The sequence below is a fragment of the Larimichthys crocea genome, chromosome XVI (assembly GCF_000972845.2).
Source record: "Larimichthys crocea isolate SSNF chromosome XVI, L_crocea_2.0, whole genome shotgun sequence".
NCBI lineage: Eukaryota > Metazoa > Chordata > Actinopteri > Sciaenidae > Larimichthys > Larimichthys crocea.
In genome coordinates, this window is record NC_040026.1 from 9,934,738 (window position 1) to 9,956,512 (window position 21,775).

The 21,775-nt window shown below is 42.0% G+C and overlaps 1 protein-coding gene across 12 annotated transcripts in view; it reads left to right on the forward strand.

Moving 5' to 3' along the window:
- The first annotated feature begins 17,647 nt into the window (after positions 1-17,647).
- The window catches only part of raraa (retinoic acid receptor, alpha a), a 134,560-nt gene continuing 130,432 nt past the window's right edge, over positions 17,648-21,775 (forward strand). For all 12 annotated transcript variants that reach the window (XM_027289582.1, XM_019261964.2, XM_019261956.2 and 9 more), the window contains exon 1: positions 17,648-18,181. The gene's annotated coding sequence lies outside the window, so the exon portion shown is untranslated. The remainder of the gene's footprint in view (positions 18,182-21,775) is intronic.

Sequence of the window (21,775 nt, forward strand, 5' to 3'; positions counted from 1 at the left end):
TTTTTATTTCAGCCGATTTAATAAAATCTTCACATTACTTTCTTGGTGTTTGTCATTTGGCATGTATAACACCTCTTCTCCTATTCGGTCACTCTTTTGAGAAGGAGCACAAATGTGTTGAAATGAATGTATAGTCTTAATAATAAAGAGGACTCTAAAATAATAATCTTAATGCAGCATATTTTCTTTTCTTTTCTTTTTTTTTGTCGGCGCTACACGAGAACTGCAACCTTGTAAATCAGCATTGATTTTCCTCGGTTTTAACCTGTAATATCATATTCTTTACAGCCTGCAACAACAAATATTCCCCAATATACACACACATTCTTCCCATGGTGTTGGATCAATGGACATGATTGATTTGGTGGTGAGCTGGCAGCCAGTCCTGATCAATGTTAGCTTGGCTGATGGCTGCAGACCGTACATCACTGTCACTCACCGTGTGTGTCAAAATAAGTGTGAGTGAGTCTTCTATCACTTCCATCACATTTGATAGATAGTAGTTTTTTTTTTTTTACTTTATTGCATCATATAACATTTGGCTTCCGTTTGGGTTCAGCAAATGTTGCTGAAGTTTAGCCTACAGCAGTAAGAGTGGAGGAGATTAAAATTTATATTGGCGCTGTCGTGAAAACTGATTTTTACAGGTTTTTATGTTTTAACTCTATTTTTTAAAGATTATTTTTGGACATGTTTGCCTTAATTTGACAGGCAGTGTTAGAGGAAGACAGGAAATGAGGGGAATTCAAGGGGGACAGTGTCAACCATCCAACTATCAGAAGACACCATGCTTGAGCTTGAGTTAAAAGATCATTATCTAAACCTACGATTTAGAAACAGTCTCTAATCTTTGGATTTATGAAATGCAGATAGGCAGATATCAAGCCGAAAACAGTTTCCTTTCCGGAAAGTCACCAGTTTGAAGATGTAAGGTTTTAGCTAGACAGATGTGTGATAAGATCGAATTTAACAACTAAACCCCTGTGAGTCAATTTGTTCTTAGGAAACACTGATGATGTTGGAACGGAATATTTAAAAGAGTGTAAACACTCTTGTGGCCAGGACACACCCTGTCCACAGGTCATCCTGTTTCGCAAATTGCACAAACGCAAGCGCACACATCAGATTTGCAGGGAAGCGCATCAAATATTACAAAACATCACATGCCTTGTGAAACACTCCACGCGCTGCAGCGTACACTTTGTCAAGCGGTGACCTTGAATACTTAAGAGGCCCCTCGGTGGAGGTTTCTCCCCCAGCGCTCTTCACACATCAGTGCTGTAGGAATGAGTGATACGATGGCAGGAGAGAAAGACGAGAAAGACCCACAGAGTGACAGAGAGAGAGGGAGGGAGGTTAAAACAGTAAAAAGGAGAGGAGAGGAGGTAAAGAGAGGTGGGGGTGGAGTGGTGCCATCTGACTCTCTCCAGGGAAATCTTATCACAGTGTAGCGGGGGGAGGTGACTTTCCACTGGAGCGAAAGATTGGGATGAACACATTGGAAGTAGGGGGGCTTTAGGGGATTAACAAATGAACAAACCTGTTGTCCTCTCTTCCACTCTCTCTGTTGCCCTCCTCTGTCCCATCATCCTCTTCTGCCAACTGGACATGCTCTATATATCCAGCTAAGTCCCCACGTAACCTCTTTGGAGTTTTTATGGTCGGCGTGTCTTTTCACAAGACCTGTTATTGGATTACAGCTCGCTCCAAAGACTCTCTTTCCTTCTCTCATGTCCTGTCCCTTCCTCTCTCTATTACCGGCTGTGCTAATCATTTCTCTTTCCCTCTAAACCGCTCCTCCACACTTCCTTTCTCTCCCTTTTGTTCTAAGAGTCCCTGTGTTTGTTCTAGTCCTGCAGGGATGAGCTAAGGATGGACGTAAAAGCCAGAAAGACACACAGAGAGAAAGAGAGCTAATGCAGTTGTCTCATCTGTTTTGGTTTGATTTTTTTTTTTTGTTGGCTCTGCACACCTTGTGTCACTCCACTGGTCCTATGTTGGCAATAATATCAAGCGACAGGCCGGCTTTCCACTTCAACAAGCTTGTGTCCTTAAAACAGGGGACAAGGGAGAGAGGGAGAGGCTGACAGAGAGACAGAGAGGGAGGGATATAGATGGGATGGGAAAGTAGGGGGATATCAAAAAGTAATGAGATGTGTAGATGGAAGGGTGGGAGGTCAGGGGATGAGGGAAGATAGGAGAAATACCAAAAAAAGTAATAATATCCTCCCGCTTCCAAAAGCACTGCCTCCATCGGCTCACCTCCTCCCGTCAGCAGCACAGAGGTCGGCTGTTTCTATGAGAGATACAGTGACCTTTGAGAGTCAAACTTTGATGTTAACTTTGCATGATTTGTTTGGCTGCTCCACTGTGGCGTTGAAGGAAGAGGCAGAATAAAAAGAGGGAGAGAGAGAGAGAGAGAGAGAGAGCATGGACTGTATTCTTGAAACTAGGCCAGTCACTGTCTAGAAATGTGGACTCATGTTCCCGTTTCTAAGCATTCCCCGGAGGAGCTAGCCTGCCTGTTGCCTGCCTGCCGGCTCTGCCAGTTCAATGTCCGCTGTGCTGCTTTCACTGTCCACGTCTGTTATCTGTTTGTGTTATATTATGTCGTGCTGAAATGATTATTTGACAGAATAATCAGCAAAAAGATAATCAATTCATTATGATGAACGCCCAAACTGTAGTTTATTCTGATTTAGTCCCACATACACTCTGCTGCTGTAAATACTGACTAATGCACCAGATGTGTATTAATCCACAGCTAATCATAGCTCCCTACGAATACAATATTTGCTCCTGTCTGACTAACATTTGCGAAGAACTACAGTGCCAGGCTGTTGAAGGAAATTACTGAGCAACTGAAAAAACATATTTGTAAAGAAAAACAGACCAACATATTGTTAGTTTTGGCCTTTTCAAGGAATTTGCTGACAGTAAGAACATAATGTCAGCCTCATCCTTTAATATATTCCCACCAAAAGGACAAATATTTGATGTTTCTTGCTTTTTATATCATTGTAAACGGTATGTCTGTGTCTTTGGACTGTCAGTCAACAACAACACAAGCAATGGGCACTGGACACATACTATTTTCTAGCAATTCATTACCAACAGATTAATTGATGAACACAGAGTTGCATTGTTTCATTTGACAGGTAATATGATAAAGCAAAATATGGCACAGTAACTCAGGTGTGGTCCTGGTAAACAAACAAAGGGAAAGCACTGCATTGCATCACAATGCCTTGTGTTGCATTGTGTAGAGTTGCATATTTCACTGTGTTACATTCTGTTCTCTTCCTTTTTTGTTGTTGTTACTTTTCTGCTTTTTTTTTTCTCTGTCCTGCTCTGGGGTCAGTAACAGCAACAACAGGCTTACAAGAACAGTATGTACAGTCATCTTTGCTTAACTCCAGCTTCAGTGCCTTTATCTACCTGCCTCTAGAGGGTGCAAACACAAAAATATGTAACACCTGTACAGTATCATAAAAGCTAATCCAGTACATCACCACAACAAACTATCTCACACTGAATAAATCCAATGTAATGCAATGACTGAGTGTAATAAACTTCACAAAAGTCACATTTATTGCAGAGCTATTGCACTGGATCATATCAGATTGTGCAGAGTGTGGACATGAACAGCAAGTATGGTTGCTTTAATGTTCTGGCAAAGTCCTGTTCCTTGTCTGACAATGAAACATTCATTTTGTACATCTAATGAAGGGACATAAGACAAAAGATACACAGGATGAAAGCCAACGATGTATCTACTAGATCAAGATCAAAAAGGTTGAACCTTTGGGTGGTGTGGCCCCTTTCATAATCCCAGTACCAAGACTTTTATATCATCATTTATCTATTTTGGTAAGTAAGTTGTCTTGCAGAGGGTCCAGGGAGCTGTGTGGAGGGAAGATCTAGGCACAAGCACCAAAGCCCCATATTGACATCTGACAGCCTACCTATGCCTTCACTCTGCCTGGCACTGCCAAGTCATTAGCATCATGTAGCGTCTGGCGCTAATCCAACCAGGACAGCGCAACCATAATCTCTGTGCCTGACACTGAGTTTCCTACACATCTGGCCATCTCCAAATGCAACTATCACATCTGCCGCTTCCGCTGCTCCCTGTGCCCTGTGGTGGGCGTGATAATCCCTGACCTCTTCCCAACATCACTATAGGTTAGCTCTTATTAAACTGCACTCTCTAATCAGCTCTGGCATAATGAGTGGCTCAGATTTGTTGCATTGTTCTAACCTGACAATACTTTCTCCTTTTTTGCCCATTCTGGTTATTAGGAAATGGGACTTTGCAGAGGGATTGCACGGATTGGCTCCAAGTTTGAAAGAGAACCTTTGCAAGACCCTGTAAACAGCTCAGTGGCAAACTCAGGCTGTCCAAAAGGGCTGCGGTTAAAAAATATAAAGGTCACCGGCTACATGCAGTGGGGCACCAGCATGCAGAGAGCCGTGATGCATTTATGGTGAAACAGTTTCAAACCTCTTTATAGCATGTATGGTAACCTATATGGCACTGCATCATGTTTTCTCTACAGGGAAGGGCACCATTCCAGACAGCACTTCATCACGTATTCTTTAACATTAGGTCACCATAGAGGACACTTTAACCTTCCAATGTAGAACAAATTTCCATCATTACCTTATTTAGAATGCCAGTAACCTTTTAAACAGTAATCTACTGTTATCGTAGCAAGAAAACTTTAAAGAATTAACTGATTTTTTCATTTAGAAGCCAATTTTTACAGCCACAACCCAGAGCGTGGTATCCTGTCAGTTTTCAGTACTTCCTAATAGATTAAGTGGCAGTAGGTCAGTCCATTGGGACTTGGATTGGGAACTAGAGGGTTGATGAGGTGTGAGTTTGCCTCCTGGGCACCTGAGTAAAACTTGAGTAAAAAGAATTTCTCCATTGAAAGATCAAGCTTGCTTCTGAAAAAGGAAACATCATGATCCATATCTACTTTGTATATTTATGGTCTCTATGTTTGTTCTTGAAATTGTGCATGTATCTGATACTGAAAGAGTAACTGTAGACAAGAAACTAAACTTCCTCTTACCCTCAGTCATAGACGTGCAGACAAACCGCACTGTCGGTGGCAGAGACAACAGGAAAAGGCTGGTGTTTTTGTGAATTACCTAAGGGTATTCATAGTAGCAATGCCCTTGAGGGTAAAGTGAAAAAAGAGATAAGTATTTTAATATGCGCTGAACAAATACATGTCCGTTATATTTATATTTACTGTCTTATTCATCTGAAAGTGTAGAATTATATGTGGTAGTTATTTACATTTGATGCCCGCAAGATTTTCCACTTTATGTGAACAGAAAACGCTTATAAACAGACTGCTGTCAAGTCCTAGTTTTATTTGACGTTGGATGGAAAATGAAAATCTGTACTTTCGCTCCTCCCTACTTTGTTAAAACCTCTGTCCTTTGACCCAGAGACATGGCTGTGCGAGATTACCATCAAACTGCTGTGGTTCTCTAGCTGCCCTTGTGATATTTGTTTTTTTTTTCTTGCAGGGAGATCAAGGGAAGGAGTTTTCCTTCTCCGCCTCATTTGGATCAGATCAGCAGCAGGTTCCTTGTGGATCACAGGGAGACATTTTGAGGATTATGGTCAGTTCTCGCTGCCTGTTTCTGTCAGTCTCTGTGTGGCCACTAGTAACCCTGGGAAAATCAGCAGAAGTCACAGATGAGCAACATCTGATCCCGACTGATCATTATATGTGGGTATCATTTCCCATTTGCGTGCCTGCATGCCATGAGTCATCGTGACAGTGAGTCAGAGTGCCAATATAGAGACTGAAACTAGTGACTGAAATGTCTGCACTTATGTACTAATATAATTGTCTAAATATGTCCTTTTATGGCTTCAGCACTATATCTTCATTCTTAATAATCAGTAATATAGCATCTTCAAACCGAGAACTTTTCATTTAGAAGAAATTATTTCTCGACTGAGGGTGTTGAGAGGGCATGATCTGATAAAATCCACCCCAAAGCTTCTTTGATCTCACAAACCCCAATCTACAATGCTTTCATAACAGAAACTGAATTATAAGACGTTGCTCAATTTTTCTCATTGTTTTTCTGGGTGTTGTACTTTTACTTGCTCCTGTGTATCCTCGTGTTTTTAATTTAAACTGTGAGTGACTGCTCATGCAGAGAGCCATCAAGGGCACATTAGCGTAATGGTGACTTACACAGGAAACCGAAAAAGAGATAGAGCAGAGAATTTGGGTGGTGATAAAAGCCTAAACCTCAAACTTCCGTTGCCAAGCTCATCTTGTTCTTTCTTTTTCACAAAGAAAGAAGAAATTCATGCCCGGATTAGCAACCGAGGACAAGTCTATTTATCTGTGTAGCTCTCTTCTTCTTTATTATGGATTTTATAATAGCCTCAAAAAATAGTTGCTCTTGTTTTCAAAACTGGAGCTCCTTCTGTGAGGCAGTGCACGCCTTTAAAAAAAAAAAAAAAAAAATCCCTTTTATTTACTCTCCAGCAGAGTTTACTTTGTGCTTGCCCCCCTCTGAGATTGTCTCCCGCTCAGCCATGCATTACAACCCCTCAGTTCTCATCACATCCAGGTTTTCCCTCATTGTTTCCCCTGTTTCTGTCACAGCGTGACAAAGCAATCAATAAGCAATTAAAAAAGGCAACATAGCACAGGGCATTGCTTACTTAGTTCCAGTGTATGCTTAGCCTTCACGGGGTGGGATACGGTGCAGGGATGAGACCATTGGTGTGTGTTTAGGGCTTTACAGTAACATTCTCTGACACACACACACACACACACATGGCATGAAAAATAAAAATAGTCCTCAAAGATTTCTTACACATAAGTATCTGACATTTATACAAGCTCAGTGCACTGCTTTTAGCTTTTCTATCTGCAGTTACGTGTATGATATGTGAGCATTTTTATTGACATTACTGTGCTATTTGCCATTTTCCTGACATTTGAACAAGTTGACTATGCAAGTTCCGTGAATAACATTTAAAGCTCCAACTTATGATCCGTCTTAAAGGTGGGAGAAGACGAGCCAGCTCAAGGTCAGACGATACTCTGCGGTAATCTTAACCAGGAAGAGATGTTGAAACCACCCATCCTGTGCGAAGGAATAGCTGCTGCTGGTGTACAAGGAATTCACACGCCGAACCAGTCGCACACACATTTTTTTTTCAGCCTCTGATATTCCACTGTCACCCTGCACCACAGCGAAAGGCATTTACGACATTATCTAACAGAGCTGCCCTGCGTCCCATGACATGACCACTCATCCCGAATTACAGCCGGTCTCGCTGTAATGTACACACGGACCTGAGGAGCATATCAAGTGTGTCACTTGATGGTTTAGACCATGCTGTCTGTCTGCTGAGTGGTGGGAGTAAGATGTGTTTATGGTCCTTTCTCTGCCTGCACCTTGTATGTGTGTGTGTGTGGAGGCTGTTTTATCACAATGCTGACACCTCATTCTATAGTCTTTGACCCTGATAGACAGACAGCCAGGGCAGATGTCTCCCATCAGCCGTGTCCAGTCCACCCCTGACACCTTTGATATGACAGACCTGCCTGCCTGCTGTCCTGGATGGCTGTTTGGAGAGGCTTCAGAGGGTGTAGGTGTGTGAGAGACAGTATTTCCATGTGACATTTTGTGTTTCCTTGTAATGTTTGCTAATAATTTTTTTAGCATTTTAATCCATAAACAAATTAATTGGTGTGTAAAGTTTACGCTTCCCTGCATGTGAGTGAGTAGCTCATTGTATCCATGTTTTTGCATGTGTGTGGTACCAGGAAAAAGTATAAGCACGGTATGTTCTGCATTAATGCATGGGATGAAAGAAAAGAAAGGGAAAAAAAACGGTTGGAAGTCCAGGAACTAGATCTCCCCTTTTTCTGCCTCTCTTCCTCCTCTCCTCCTTTCTCTAACACTCCGCTTTTTACAGGCTGCCATTTCCACTAAATTAGTGCCCAGGGTTTTAATTGCAGTTTATGAAGCTCATTTATTGGCGCGAGAGTCTGTGTTTGTGTGATCTGGCATCCAGTGAGGCAGGCCAGTCCTCTCCAAGCCTCCCTGCGGTTTTTGCATTTCTTTTTTTTTTCCCCCCTCTCTGTTGTTTTTTTCTCCCCCCTTCCTTTCTTTTTAACACCAGAATGTTGCTGGGCTTAACCGTACATGCTGCTGTTTTTATAGAGAATTAGCACTTCTCTACCCAACGCTGGCTGTGTGGCTCCACACTGGAAGTGTTGCCTTTAAATCAGCCCTCCCCTTTAAAACCGCCTAGGCACGTGCCAAGAGCCACACATTTAGCAATACAGAAGCAAGCCTTTCTTAGGACTTTTAATCAAAGCTTCGATAGCATTATGTAATGTTCAATCTGGGCATGATACACAATAAATGTAGTATGTCCTTTATGATTGTTGTACATGAGGTAGGTTATGGGTTGGACGTTGTTTTCATGACCCATGACGATGTCACTTTGTCTAAATTTCCCTTTCACTTCCCCTCTCGCTTTCTGTCTTCCTCCACATCATCCCCTCCATGGCATTCCAGTGACACCCTGGAGGCTAATTAAGCCTTAATTACATTTGTTGGAATTGATTTGTGATTTAGTCTTTCCTCTGTTGTTCCAGCTCATTGGCCCCCATAGAAATGTCATTAATGCACCATTATTTTCACGGGCGGTCTAATTAAAGGGACATACTCTCTGGGTTTCCTCTGATGAGATGCCGGGAAGGGGAACATGTTGGCGACTGGCACCCCGATGATCCAAAATGGAAGACGCGGTAGGAGGGAGGCCGTGTAACATAACCTTATGTGTGTGTGGGTATAAAGGCGCTGTGCAGATGGAGGCTGCCAGGTGGTTCGTTTGGAGTGGATGTTTCACTCATGTTGCGTGACATGACATTATCACATGACATGTTTGTTTGGCTTAGATGCCTGAGAGGGGAAGTTTTTATTTTCATTACAGCTCACCCAGCTTTAAATTAAAAGGTCATTTTAGAAGCAGACATTTAGATGAAAAGATGAATACCAATCTCATATCTCTATGATAAATGTGAAACTAGAGGCAGAAGAAGGTTATCTTGGCTGGAAAATAGGGCAAACAGAGTTCAGAAATCCGCCTACCAGCACCTCGAAAGCTCAGTAATTAGCATGTTGTATCTTGTTTGTTTAAACGGTACACAAACAGTAAAAACTGTAATTTGTTGTTTTATGGGAAGTTAAGTGCTGAAACTTGCTCTTGGCGACCAGCAGCTGGGCACAGGGACTTCCCAGAGTCTCTACTGGTAACCTCGCAGTAACAACAAGGGTGCAGATTGTGTATCAAGTACACACACACACAAAACAAATGTGTTAGTTTGTGAATTTAGAGGTGCTGACAATGATATTTAATAAGTTTAAAAGCTGTTTCCCCTAAGCTAAGCAACTCCTATCTCCAGCCTCCTATTTAATGCACAGACTTAAAAGTGATATTGATCTTCTCAGGTGTCAAACTGTTTCTTGAAATTAACTCCTGATCTTAAAGTCACAGTGGTCGTGGTCTCAGCTTTTGTACTTGGTGTTGAAAGTAATGCATGCAAAAGTGGATATTTGATGGGAACAGGTGGAAATGAGAGGGACCTTCTCCTCCCTCTCGCTATCCCAGACCTAAAAACTTGCTCTTTCTTAATGGGTGACCTGAGTTAATAGAGCAGTGGGCTGCTTGCAACACAGCAGCGCTTAGGAAGCAAAAGCACGCTTGATTCCCCTTCAGAAATAAAAAGCAGAATTTGGAGTTGGCAGTTGTTTGTGCTTCTTTTAAAACACTGGTCTTTCCTTGGGGAGGCTTGTGGGAGGGAGGCAAAAAAAAAAAAAAAAAAAAGGGAGGGGGGGGTTTTGTGGTGCATTCACATGTGGAAGCTCAAAGCGGTAACAATCTTTCCCAGCCTGCTCTGGCCTCATATGGCCTATGGTATCCTGCTAAGAGCCTCATAGCACAAGACTATTCCCTCTATCTCTCCCTCTCTGACTGCTCCTCTATCATTCTTTGCTTGCTCACCAACCAGCTTCCAGGGTGACTGCCTGCCACTCTCCTCTGCCCTCAATTTTAGTGCAATTCTATCAGTTGTCTGCATGTACCCTTTCTGTCTGTTATGATTGTGTATAATGGGACTCAGTCCAACATGCTGGCTGGCAGTCTGACGGGCGTGTTGGACAACTGCTTCACAGTTGGCTAGGCTGGTGAGAGAGGGGGAAGTATAGAGGGAAGGAGAGAGAGAGAGAGAGAGAGAGAAAGAGAGAGAAAAAGGCGGAGGGGAGGGAAACGGCAGAGCTGAAGATAGAGAGGGAGAACAGGGAATGGGGTCACTTGAGTTTGTTGCTCATAGGATATCAAGCGGCTCACTCTCTCCACCCCGTTTAGTAGTTTGGCTCCTCTGTTACCTCCCTCCCTATCTCATCAAAACCGCCATCTTTGGGAGTGTTACTACAACTACAATGTCCTTCATAAAACAATCCAGTAACTCTGTTTTGGGCCTTGGGTTAATTGTACCATGCAAACAATAATGATGAAGGTCAGGTAAAGCATTAAGTAAGCTTAAGCCTTGCATTTCTTTTAGATGACACGGACTAAACTCAGCAGTCTATAAATGCCCAGAGAGACGTTGCTTTTTCGAGCTGATATGAGAAATGTTTTGCTTTGTTACAGGTTGCTCTGCAGGGGAAAAAAGCCAAGAGAACAGTCTGTTGAGCAATGCGGAGAGAAGTTAACCATGTCAGGAGTATGAATTGTCTCAAATAAAGGTGTTTTCCTTAATGCCAGGTCCCTGCGATTGCTGAGTCATCTGGAAAAAGCAGTGCTCTCGCATTCTTTATTCTTGGGTAATGCAGCATAAGAGGACTTCCATTTTTAGGTTTACGGCAAATTACATTAAGCCACAGTTCAGTGAGCCGTAATGCTTTGAAAGTAACAAAAATCGACGGAGAGGGATAAAGGTTTTTTGATATTGCTCAGACTTTCTCTCGGCAGGGCCTCCTTTACACCTCCTCCCTGCCGCTGAGCGGGAAAAGAATGGGTTAAACCTGTCTGCGGCCCACATCTGGGAATCATTTGAAACATTCCACAAGGCTTACCACATGTTTTCAGATGGACTAAATCCTGCGAAAGGCTCGGCTGTCAGAGGTTTGAAAAATCATCTTTTTTTTTGCCAGGAGGGGAAAAAATGAGAAAGAGAAAATTAAACTGTATAATGGCTTTTCTCTCTTGCAGGTGAGATTAGATAGGGATGTGGGTGGTTGGCAGGGTTGTCCCTGTGTGTGGCGGTTGCAGTGGTGGTGGTACTGTGTGTGTGTGTGTGGAAATGTGTGTTTCTGTGTCCTCTTGCATGTTGGTGGCATGTTATTCGAATGTGTTCTGAGTGAAAGCTGTTTCTTAACAGCCATTTGCAGTTCAAAGGAGGCTTTGGGGCCTGGCTAACTGTTTCCATGCGGCTGATACAATCTCATCTGCACTCTCTTTCTTCCCGCTCACTCATTTCTTCTTTATACTTCACAACCTAGCGCCATAAACTGAACCAATGTGAAAGCTATGTAGCTTTTCAGCACGCCTGTTCAGACACACTCACAGACATGGGTGGCACATTCAGCTACTGGCATGGTAGCTGCTTTTGATCATTCAAATGGTGCGATATCTTCATCTTTCCATGATATATCCAGAAAGGTTCTTTCATTAAGAACAATCACATAGCCTTGAGCCTTGCCATTAAGTGTTTTCTGTCATGGCTGCATGATGGTTTCACCATTACACTCTACTATGGATGACAAGCTAATAAAGGGGAGTCACAGAGTGATGAATGGTTGGCTGTTGGGAGTTCCAAATAAATGTGTGGTTTTAAGAAGGCAGCAGCAGGCTGGACGAATTAAAAGTCAAGGGGCTCTGTGGATGGTGATTGACCACCAAGCTCTGGCACCTTCACGCTTCTCTCTTTTACACCAGGTCTCAGATCCTCTTCAAATGTATACCCAAGAAAGGCTGGTATACTGTTGGCCTTTCTGACGTCACACCCTTGGGCTCTCATGTTGCCTCGGTGCATTAGACGCCCCACTGTAATTGTCCACTGACATTTGGGGGACTGGAAATGTTTCTCTTGGGTGTGGGTGACAACGTAAGCAGAGGAGGGGCCCCCTGGCTGTCTGCCACCCTCCCTTTTTTTCTGTGAACCAGACCGTGACATGTGGTATGTGGCCCCATGCTGGGGGTGAAAGCATTGATCAGGCTGGCTAATGTTACCACGCTTTGGAAATAGCACTGGACTTTCACACTGGACAGTAAATAGGCACCCGACGTTTAGCAGCGGAAACTGAGCACCTGCTATGGGGCTCACCAGGTGTCTTGTAAAATGAAACATGAGAGGGACACTCCACCACAGTCCTGTAACAATGACCATCTTACAGGGACTATTTTATGTTATGGTTTTCATAGGAGGGATCACAGGATTAGGACATCGGATCTTGTGCCCTTAAAGGCATGTCAGAGTTTGTCTGTAACAAGTAATGCAGTGGTTGCCAAAGAAATATATAATGTTTAATATATGTGCTAATCAATTCATCAATTAGTTAGTACTAGCAGACAGATTTTGTGATCAGTGAATACAGCCAGCCTGTTTCCACCTGCATGCTAAACTAATCAACTCAGTTCTTTATACTTCATGCACAAACTCAAGAGTGGTATCGGTTTTTTCATCTCACAAGAAAGCAAATAATCTTCTTAAAAGCGAAGCAATGTCTACTTGTGACCCATAAACACTGGTTGCATATGTGAATCTGGGATTAAACTGATAAAACAATCCATCTGTCTATCACAAAAAAGCTAATGTTAGAGGACAGTCTGGAAAAATAAACTGATACATAGCCTAACCCCCTTGGTGAATTCTGATCCTCAGCTTAGGAACCACTGCAGTAATGGATACAGCTATCTCAATTTGAAAAGAAACATCACTTGCCAGTGATAAATGTTCCAACCGAAAGCATAGACAGATTCTGTATGCATACTGTACTTAATCCGTCATGTCAATGTCAGGCTTGTCTCACTTTTAGTCGCTTCTTGAGAGTCTTGGAAAGAAGGCAGCAATAGCAATCTTGGATCTTCGAAGCATGTCCAAACTCTGATTTTCTGTCTCTGTACAGTAGCCAGACACCAAGTTAATGCATGTGCCTTACAAGCCACTGTGTCTATCCTGACATTCTGAAGGTTTGCTTGCATGCAGGGAGGCTATGTAAAGCATTAAATGGAACACGTGTCACATGCCTTTTCACTATGCTTGACATGTCGGTACATACCTTGTACAGTACATGGTAAAATGTAGTCTATATCTGCATCTCAGAGTAAAGGGGGAGCTATACTAGACTGGAAAGCCATTAAGATTCAACTCCAGTAACTTCCAGTGTAAACCTGGCTACAAGTGGAGGATGCAGCTGGGCTAAGGAGACCCCAGAGGCCTTACTATCCAACCTAGAGATATGTAGAGGAAACACAAGGCAACACAATACAAATCCCCACACTGCAGTTGAGTGATGGAGGGCGAGCCCATCCAGTACACACAAACACATGCTAAGCACACAGATGCCTGGCCCCAGTTCCACCTGTCAGAAGGCAGTGAAATAAGACAGTTTCATCTCTTCCAGCACTCTGCTATGACAGCAGCTACTTCCACCAGTATATACTTGTAGCATCTCACAACTCCCTCAGCCCATGGGTTACTTGCATGCCTCTGTGTCCCATGTCACAACCAAACCCCCCCTTGAGCACTGCATTCCTCACTTGTGTAGTGATGTGTGACAACTGACACAGCTTAGTGCCACTCTCAGCTTTTGTATAAGAAAGCCTTAAAGGCAGCAGGCGAAACAAGGAGGATACTGTCGCTAGCAGTCTCTGTGTAGCAGTGTCAATGCACCCAGGAAAAAGAAAGAAAGATGAAAAGCAACTGAGAAGGTAACATGGAGGCGAAGTATGTCACTAGCTGTCTTGTGGCCTTTTGTCCAATCATATTGGACAAGAGGTTTCACTTCTTCCACCTGTCACAAAACTTTGCTTTCTGGGGCGGAAAGCTATTGAGTAGCAGTCATATCTGAGAGACAGATGAGAACCAGAGCGTCCCCTGGCACACAATTCCCTCGCACGCAAACATTCTTACATTTTTATAATATATATATATATATATATATATATATATATATATAGAGATATTATTATATCTATATATATATGCACACCTGTGTGTGCACACACATGTAAGTACCCTTGAGTAAACATGGGAATATTAAAACTGCAAATAGGCAAACTGACGCTTAAAGGTCCAGATGTATTCATTGGCATATAATATTAATTAGTATGTTTCCATTAGTGTATAATAACCTGAGTAAAATAATTGTTGTGTTTTTGTTGTCTTAAAATGAAGCCTTTATATTTACAGAGAGAGCGGGTCCTCTTCCACGGAGTCCACCATGTTGAATCGTTGTTTTTCTACAGTAGCCCAGGGTACACAAAACAAACACTGATCTAGATATGGACTTTTGCTTTTAATATGAATTTGGCTGCCAGAGTTTTTTCTACTATGTTTGGAAGGAGAAGGTGAGACATGGGAGAGTATTCATTTGGTTGCAATCTGCAACTTCACCGATAGGCGCCACTGAATCCTACACACTGGACCTTTAAGTCATTGTTGACAGCAGCTCTAAGATATCTTTTGTCATGCAGCCAGAAATGCAAATTTAGCATTGTTTCCTGCAACAATATTTTCAAAACTAAACAACAAAGAAACAAAATTAGTTATCACTTTGTTGTAACAAAGCAAAGTGATAACTGTAAAAAGCAGTGCTTATGTAACACAAGTTGAGAGTTTCTTCTGAATACTGTCCCTCTCTCTGACAAACACCAACAGGATGTCAGCTCGTGTGAACAGTGCCAGTTAAAAGCTTTGCACGCCTCAGTTTCACATGGCAGTATATGTGTCATTATCACTGAGGCTGTGGCACACTCACTTTCACCGCTCACAACCTCTCACCACGTACCTGTGTGCACACACATGTAAACACACTTGAGTATACATGGGAACAATAAAGCTGCAACAAATAATGAATTAATTAACAATCTAGTGTTGGTTGTGTTCTTAACTAATCAGTCATTATTTGCATAGTTAATGAACTGTAGAAAAACAAAAACAAATACCAATAACAGGTTACTGGAGCTTGAGTTGATAAATAAATCAACTGCCATTAACCATTTGTCTGATCAGTGGTTACAAATCTAAAGGGATTTCAATTTCAGTATGAATAAAATCAAAATTAATATAATGAATCAAATAATAAACAAAATAATTTACAGTTGACTGATGAGTAAATATACGATATGCATGCATATGGCTATATGTTTATATGTATAGACTTTATGCTCACATGTTACACAAATAATTTGTTTTTTGAGCATCCTTTGCTCACTTTATCTTTTCCTTTTTTAAACAGCAGTATACATTATCATATAAATCTTATCATCTATAGCTGGGAGCGAATTTTTTACATGCACATCGTTTGCAGGCACAACTAAAACATGCACAAATCTTTCAGTAAAATGAGGAATAACACAGTTAATCACACATATTACAGCACTACTTAGGTGGACAAAAATTTAAAAACCAGTTAAAGCCTGTGGTGTAAAAGCAAAATGCAGAGTCAGTGAGCATGCAGTCGGGTTGCTTTTAGGCAAATGTATAATTTGGTTTTAAATATAAAAAGAGCCGCAGCTCCTCATTTGATCTGGAGTTCGTCTGAGTGGAGGATTCAACGGAAGAAGCTGACTGCCCAAATGCAGTGTGACAAAAGGGTACAGTACAATCTGTGATGGAAGATATTTTAGAGCCTTTAATGGTGTTCTCGGCACGACTGGGAGGCATAGTCACGCAATGGAGGACAGGCCAGATTGTTTAAAATTTTATACAAATGCATGCATATTTGAATAAAATCAGAAATTTCTCCAGTGATATGGACTTGTCTCTTTATCCAGAGCTTTACAAAAAGGGGAGCTGTGCGCAGGGTACAGCTGTCCTTATGGGGCACTGTTTGAGCTACTGCTGTAAAGTCTTAATCATACTATGATTGATGAAAGATGTAGCTGAAGCCATCACATATTTTTCTCAGTTGTTATGTTGGTCCTCTTCCCGACATTTTTGCCAAAATTCCACACATTTTTTGTTTTAAATAAATTTAGTATTATATGTTTCTGTTATTTCCTTTGGCTTGCTACACTCTCTGTTGCAAACTTGTGTTTAGTTGCATTACTTTTAAAATATCAGTTTACATAATCACTCTATTCACTGGAGATATCATTGACTTCAACCTCACATTAAAGGTTAAGTTCTTTTGCAACCCAAGAATCTGTGTCTTTGGCCGAGTCTTTTCAGTCAGTAAATTTACTCAAGTACTGTACTTATATACATTTATATATACACGATTTTTTATTTTGGCCTTTTCAAGCTTTATTTGATAGAGACAGCTGAAGAGTGACAGGAATGTGGAGAAAGAGAGACGGAGAATGGCATGCCGGAAAGAGCCACAGGTCGGATTCGAGCCCTGGGCTTCTGCAGCAAGTACTGAGCCTTCACACATGGGGCGACTGCTCTACCAACTGAGCTAAACGCCGCCCCTTATATACATTTTAAGGTACTTATACTCCAGTAGGTCCATTTTTTAAAAACTTTATACTTCTAGGAAGGTAAAGAAATATTGCTCGACTACATATATCTGATAGCTGCATCTAGAAGTGTAATCACTGCATTGCAATCTCCTCACATCACTCTCTGTAGATAATTTTTAAGTAACAAAAAAAAAAAGATTCTTATTTTCAGGTAATTAAACATGCATGAAAACATAATTCTAAACATATATATATACATATTTACATATATATCTATATATAAATATATGTGTATGTCTGCCATATTGCCACACTGGACCATTAACAAAATGTGTGTTTAATTTATATAATCTAATAATTATAGAGTAAACTATCCAATAGAATATAAAGTATAATTATACCCGCTTCCACAAGCTGTAATATGAAAATGATGCACGTGTTTCTACTTTCAGTAATCATTTTCAAATAATATGGTACTTTTACTTGAGTAGTACAGTTTTTTCTACTTTATACCTTAAGGAAAGAAATGAAATATTGCTGCTCTACATTTATCTGACAGCTGCAGTTCATATTTTTACAAACAAAACATGTGTTTAATTCATATAATCTAATAATTATAGAGGAAACTATCCAATCATATATGAAGTAAGCTAAAATGATGCCAGCTTACCCCAGCTGTACTGTGCGTTTCTACTTTCAGTAATCATATTCAAATAATATGATTATATAACACACTAAGGCACTTTTAGTGCTGATATTACTTTTGCACTTTTGCTTAAATCCAATCTTGAATGCAAGACTTTTACTTGTAATAGATTTTTTTTTACATATAGGTATTGCTACTTTTACTTTCTTAGTAAGAATAAATATGAGTTGTGCCTCCTCCTCCTCCACCTCTGCTTTTAGTGCAGTGCGTAAAGGAGCTATGAGTAAATGCTGGAGCACCGAAAGCAGTAGTTTTCTTGTTGTTTCAGATCATTTGTGCAGAGCATCGAGCACATCTGGAGAGAGCAGGAGGACATCCACTTTTGAGGACTGGCCCCTCGGTAAAGGAAAGGGGCGGGGTCAGAGCTGGTGTTGGATTTCACAGCCAGAGAACGTGACTGCAATGGTTGCCCTTGCGAGAGCCGTGCCAAACTTGCCTGCTCGCTGAAAAAAAGAAAAAAATAAAAAATAAAAAGAGAGAGAGAGAGAGAGAGAGAGAAAGCGGCTCGCCGTCTCTTATCTTACGGTTTTTGCCGAGGGGCAGGTGGGGAAAGCGGGAGGTGGGGGGGTTATTGAATAGGCAAGTGTCACACGGCAGAGCCACCGTTTGCAGATTTGAGAGTCGGCAGAAAACTTTGAGAAGGGAGAGTAACCACCGCGGAGAGATTACAGCTGCGCGGCTGAACTTCCAGCAGCAGCAGCGGCAGGAGCAGGAGCAGGAGCGGCGGCGGCAAGCAGCCCGAGGGGGGACCGGGAGGAGGAGTCAACAGGTCCCAGGTATTACCATCCACTTGTCATTGACAGCTTGTCAACACTTGACAGCGTGCGTCCAGGTCTCTCTGTAAGGAGGTTAACGGGGGAACTGTGTTTTACTGCTTCACCTGGAGGGTTTTGAATGCGTCATGCATGGCTACGGTTGATATGCGAGTGTGACAGTTTTTGTTTTTTTTGTTTTTAACGTTTAATATCAGAAATAACCGCTTTGAATAAGTGTCAAGAAACTCCTGTCAAGTTGCTAATTCATGACAAACCGACGCCGTGTCGAGCATAAAGTGTGTTTGTGTTTATTAGCTGTGTTTAGTGGATACGTTAGGGGAGCTGCTAGCATGCAAAGCTAACGCTCCTCTCTCTGTGTGTGAAGACGTGCTGCATTTAAGAGCTGACAGTTTTTTTAAGAGTCAATTAACAGAGGCGGTCTGCTTACCATCTCTGCTTGAGAAAAAAGTGTCGCTACGTGGGTTTTTTTAAAAAAAAACAAAACATGCAGTCCGGTTTGGATGAGCGACTTGTTTTTGCAACGTCAGGGCAGCGGAATGTGGAGAAATATTTATATTTTTCTGACACGTTTTTGCAAATTATGGACCAGTGTCGTTTGATTGCGGGCTGCTACAGGCTCTGAGGTGAACTTTGCTCGAGTGCATAGTGTACTTCGGTGTTGATACCGATCATATCAGGAGCCCACTTCCTCTCAGTATGTGTTGTAAATGGATGAACAGGCATAGCTCACTGAGGAGGAGGAGGAGGAGGAGGGGGGGCAACCACAAGCCTGCATTCTTCTGATGATGCTTTGAGCTTGGAAACTTGATGACACTCAAAACAACATTGCATATTCTTCTGTGTGCAAGCCTTTTTAAAAAAAAAAAAAGTACCACTGCAAACTGACAGACATCACCTCTAATTTGTTAACACCCCCGATTAACCTCTGTCAAGATAATGTGGCAATTTGAGGTGTCTGGATCCAAGCAAATTAAATGTCAAGGGGGCTGTGTTACAGCATCCGAGTTACATACCCTGCAGCATCATAAACCTGTGGTGTTATCTTATAAAAAAAAGTGTAAAACCGCAGATTACAGTGTTTATATTACCCTCTATTTAAGCCTCCAACACGTACTATCTGTGTGCTTCCTTCTAATTTGACTAATCTGTGCACTTTTAAGCATTTGGCACAGATGTATTTTATGACACTGCAGATTTATCCGCCCCCCCCCTCTCCTGTTCCTGTTTAACTTCTCTGATATGCAGACATGGCAGCGTAAGGCACACTGACGTTTTTTTTTTTTTCTCGCCGGGTGGGGCTGGGTAAAGAAGATGCCCTTTAACTGTGACAGCCTGTGACATTCAGAGCAAGATGCATTAAAGGCTGAGCCACAGTGGGAAATTTGGTGTGTCTTGAGGGTTTTCCCACCCTGTCACCTCCTCTCTTGGTGTGATTCACAGTTAAATGTTGTGCAATCACCGTAATTGGGAAGTCTTGGGTTAAGTGTTTTCCTTGTTTACTCGGTAAAGTGTCACTTATGATAACGATTTTAACCATTTTTAATCAGCCGTCTAGCTATCTCGTGATATTTGATTCCATCATTGAATACTAAAAATATAGTCCCTGTCTCGGTGCTTTATAGAGTTATAGAGTTGGCATTAGTAAGTATAAATCTCATGTTTTAATTCTTAAGCTCTGGTGAGAACGGCTTGGAGAAATTCTGTCCTCAAATCATTGTTGACAGCAGCTCGTAAGATGTCTTTTGTCGTGCATGCCAGAAATTAAAATTTAGCATTGTTTCTTGCAACAATATCTTCAAAAGTGACAACACAGAAATTAAATTTGTAAAAAAAAAAAGCAGTGATTACGTAACACAGAGCAATAGATTTTTCGTAATTTTTTTTTTTATTGTGATGCTGTCCCTCTCTCTGACAAGCGCCAACGGGAAGTCAGCTCTCTCCTCGTGTGAACAGTGCCAGTTAAAGGCCTCGGTTTCACATAGCACTAAATGTGTCATCATCGTTGAGGCTGTGGCACACTCACTTTGTCCCCCACACATCCCCCACCCCCTCACCATATCCCTCTCCTTCCTCTGCAGATTGTAAAGTCAAGTGTGAATGACACTGGAAAGGAAATTTTGTCGTCTTTGTTCTTTTAAAAACACAGTAGTGGTGAGTCAGTAGCTCCTAGCTCTGACAGTTTTATTTGTCACATTTTGGTGGCAGTTTCTTTTACTCATCACCTGTGGAACAATTGGTACCAAATAAAAGGCGATGAGTTATTAAAAGTTGGTTGGATTGTTTCTTGCGCAGCTTATTGGGCATTATCCAGTTGTTGTTTTTTTAAAAACTTTAAAAACTTTTTTGGAGTAAGTTAGAGAGCAACGTCTCCATCCTCACGTTACTATCACGTGTTAAAAACAGAGGCGTCATCCGTGCTTAGTAGGTCACCATATCTTTGAGTGTTTGGTTTGATTCCAGTCACACGATAGCATCTTTCGAAAATAACACTTTAACCAGCAAAAGTAGGAGGTGAAAAAAAAGCAAAGAGGACAGATATACTCTTGGCTGATCCTGGCAGTGGACCAAGCGTTCTCCTAAAAAAAACCCAAAACCTTGCAGTCAGTCAGGTGGTTTAGTTTGGTTTGGTCTGTAGTGGTCTACACACAGCCCCACCACTACAGCAGCCTGTTCCCCCTGTTGTCGTCAAGCCGGGCTGACTCACGAGGCTGTGGCTCTGTGGCACAAACTCATCAGGCACTGACAGATGAGACATGCTCCCCACAATGGCAGGGCACCCTGGAGATGTCACCCAGCGCTTGCCTAACGGTAAACACCTCTACCCAGTCCCACCCACGCGCTGTCAGATTTCGACTGCTAGTAGCTCTGTTTCTTGAGTAGGAAGTGCTTACAGTGAAAAACCACACTGTAGAATTGGAGTTTTACTTTAAATTGGAAAAACCAATGGGCCAGGTTTTTTAGAGTTTGTTTTGATGCGTACGTGTGTTGGTTTACCGACATACTGTTGTTGGCGTTAAGTAGAATTCACTTGGCCTAACAGAGAAACAGTTACTTCTACAAATGGAGTCCAGTGGAACCCAGCAGAGTGGCTTTACACTAATAAAATAAGCCTTGACCCAAATGAAACAGGCCCAGACTCTGTCAGAATAAGTAGAAATAAATTGGGATATTGCAGTGGTTTGGCTGTGGTGCCCAATGACGTAGTCATTGCCTTTAGGGACTGGGGCGAGTGTGGGAAAAGTAGGAGAAGAAGAAGGGTGGGAGCCGATACCAGGAGAGTGTAGCCGAAGCCGAGTGGGATTTTTTTATTTTTGGAGGGGGAGTTCTGGAGCCGCTGTGATGTTGGGATGTGGGAGCTCCACTCATGTCGGTTGGCGGCAGTTAGAAAGGCTCGCTTTTGCATACTGATTCTCTCTCTGATGCTTCTCCACACAGCACCACTGGACTGCCCCTCCACCCTGCCATCCTCAAAAGGGTTAACTAACCCCCCACCCCTCCTCCGTTTTCACACCGCCTCCCTTTATTCCTCTTTTTATGGCTTTGATGGTATTAAATAATCTTTACGTGTCAGAGTGCACAGCTCCCAGTGTTCAT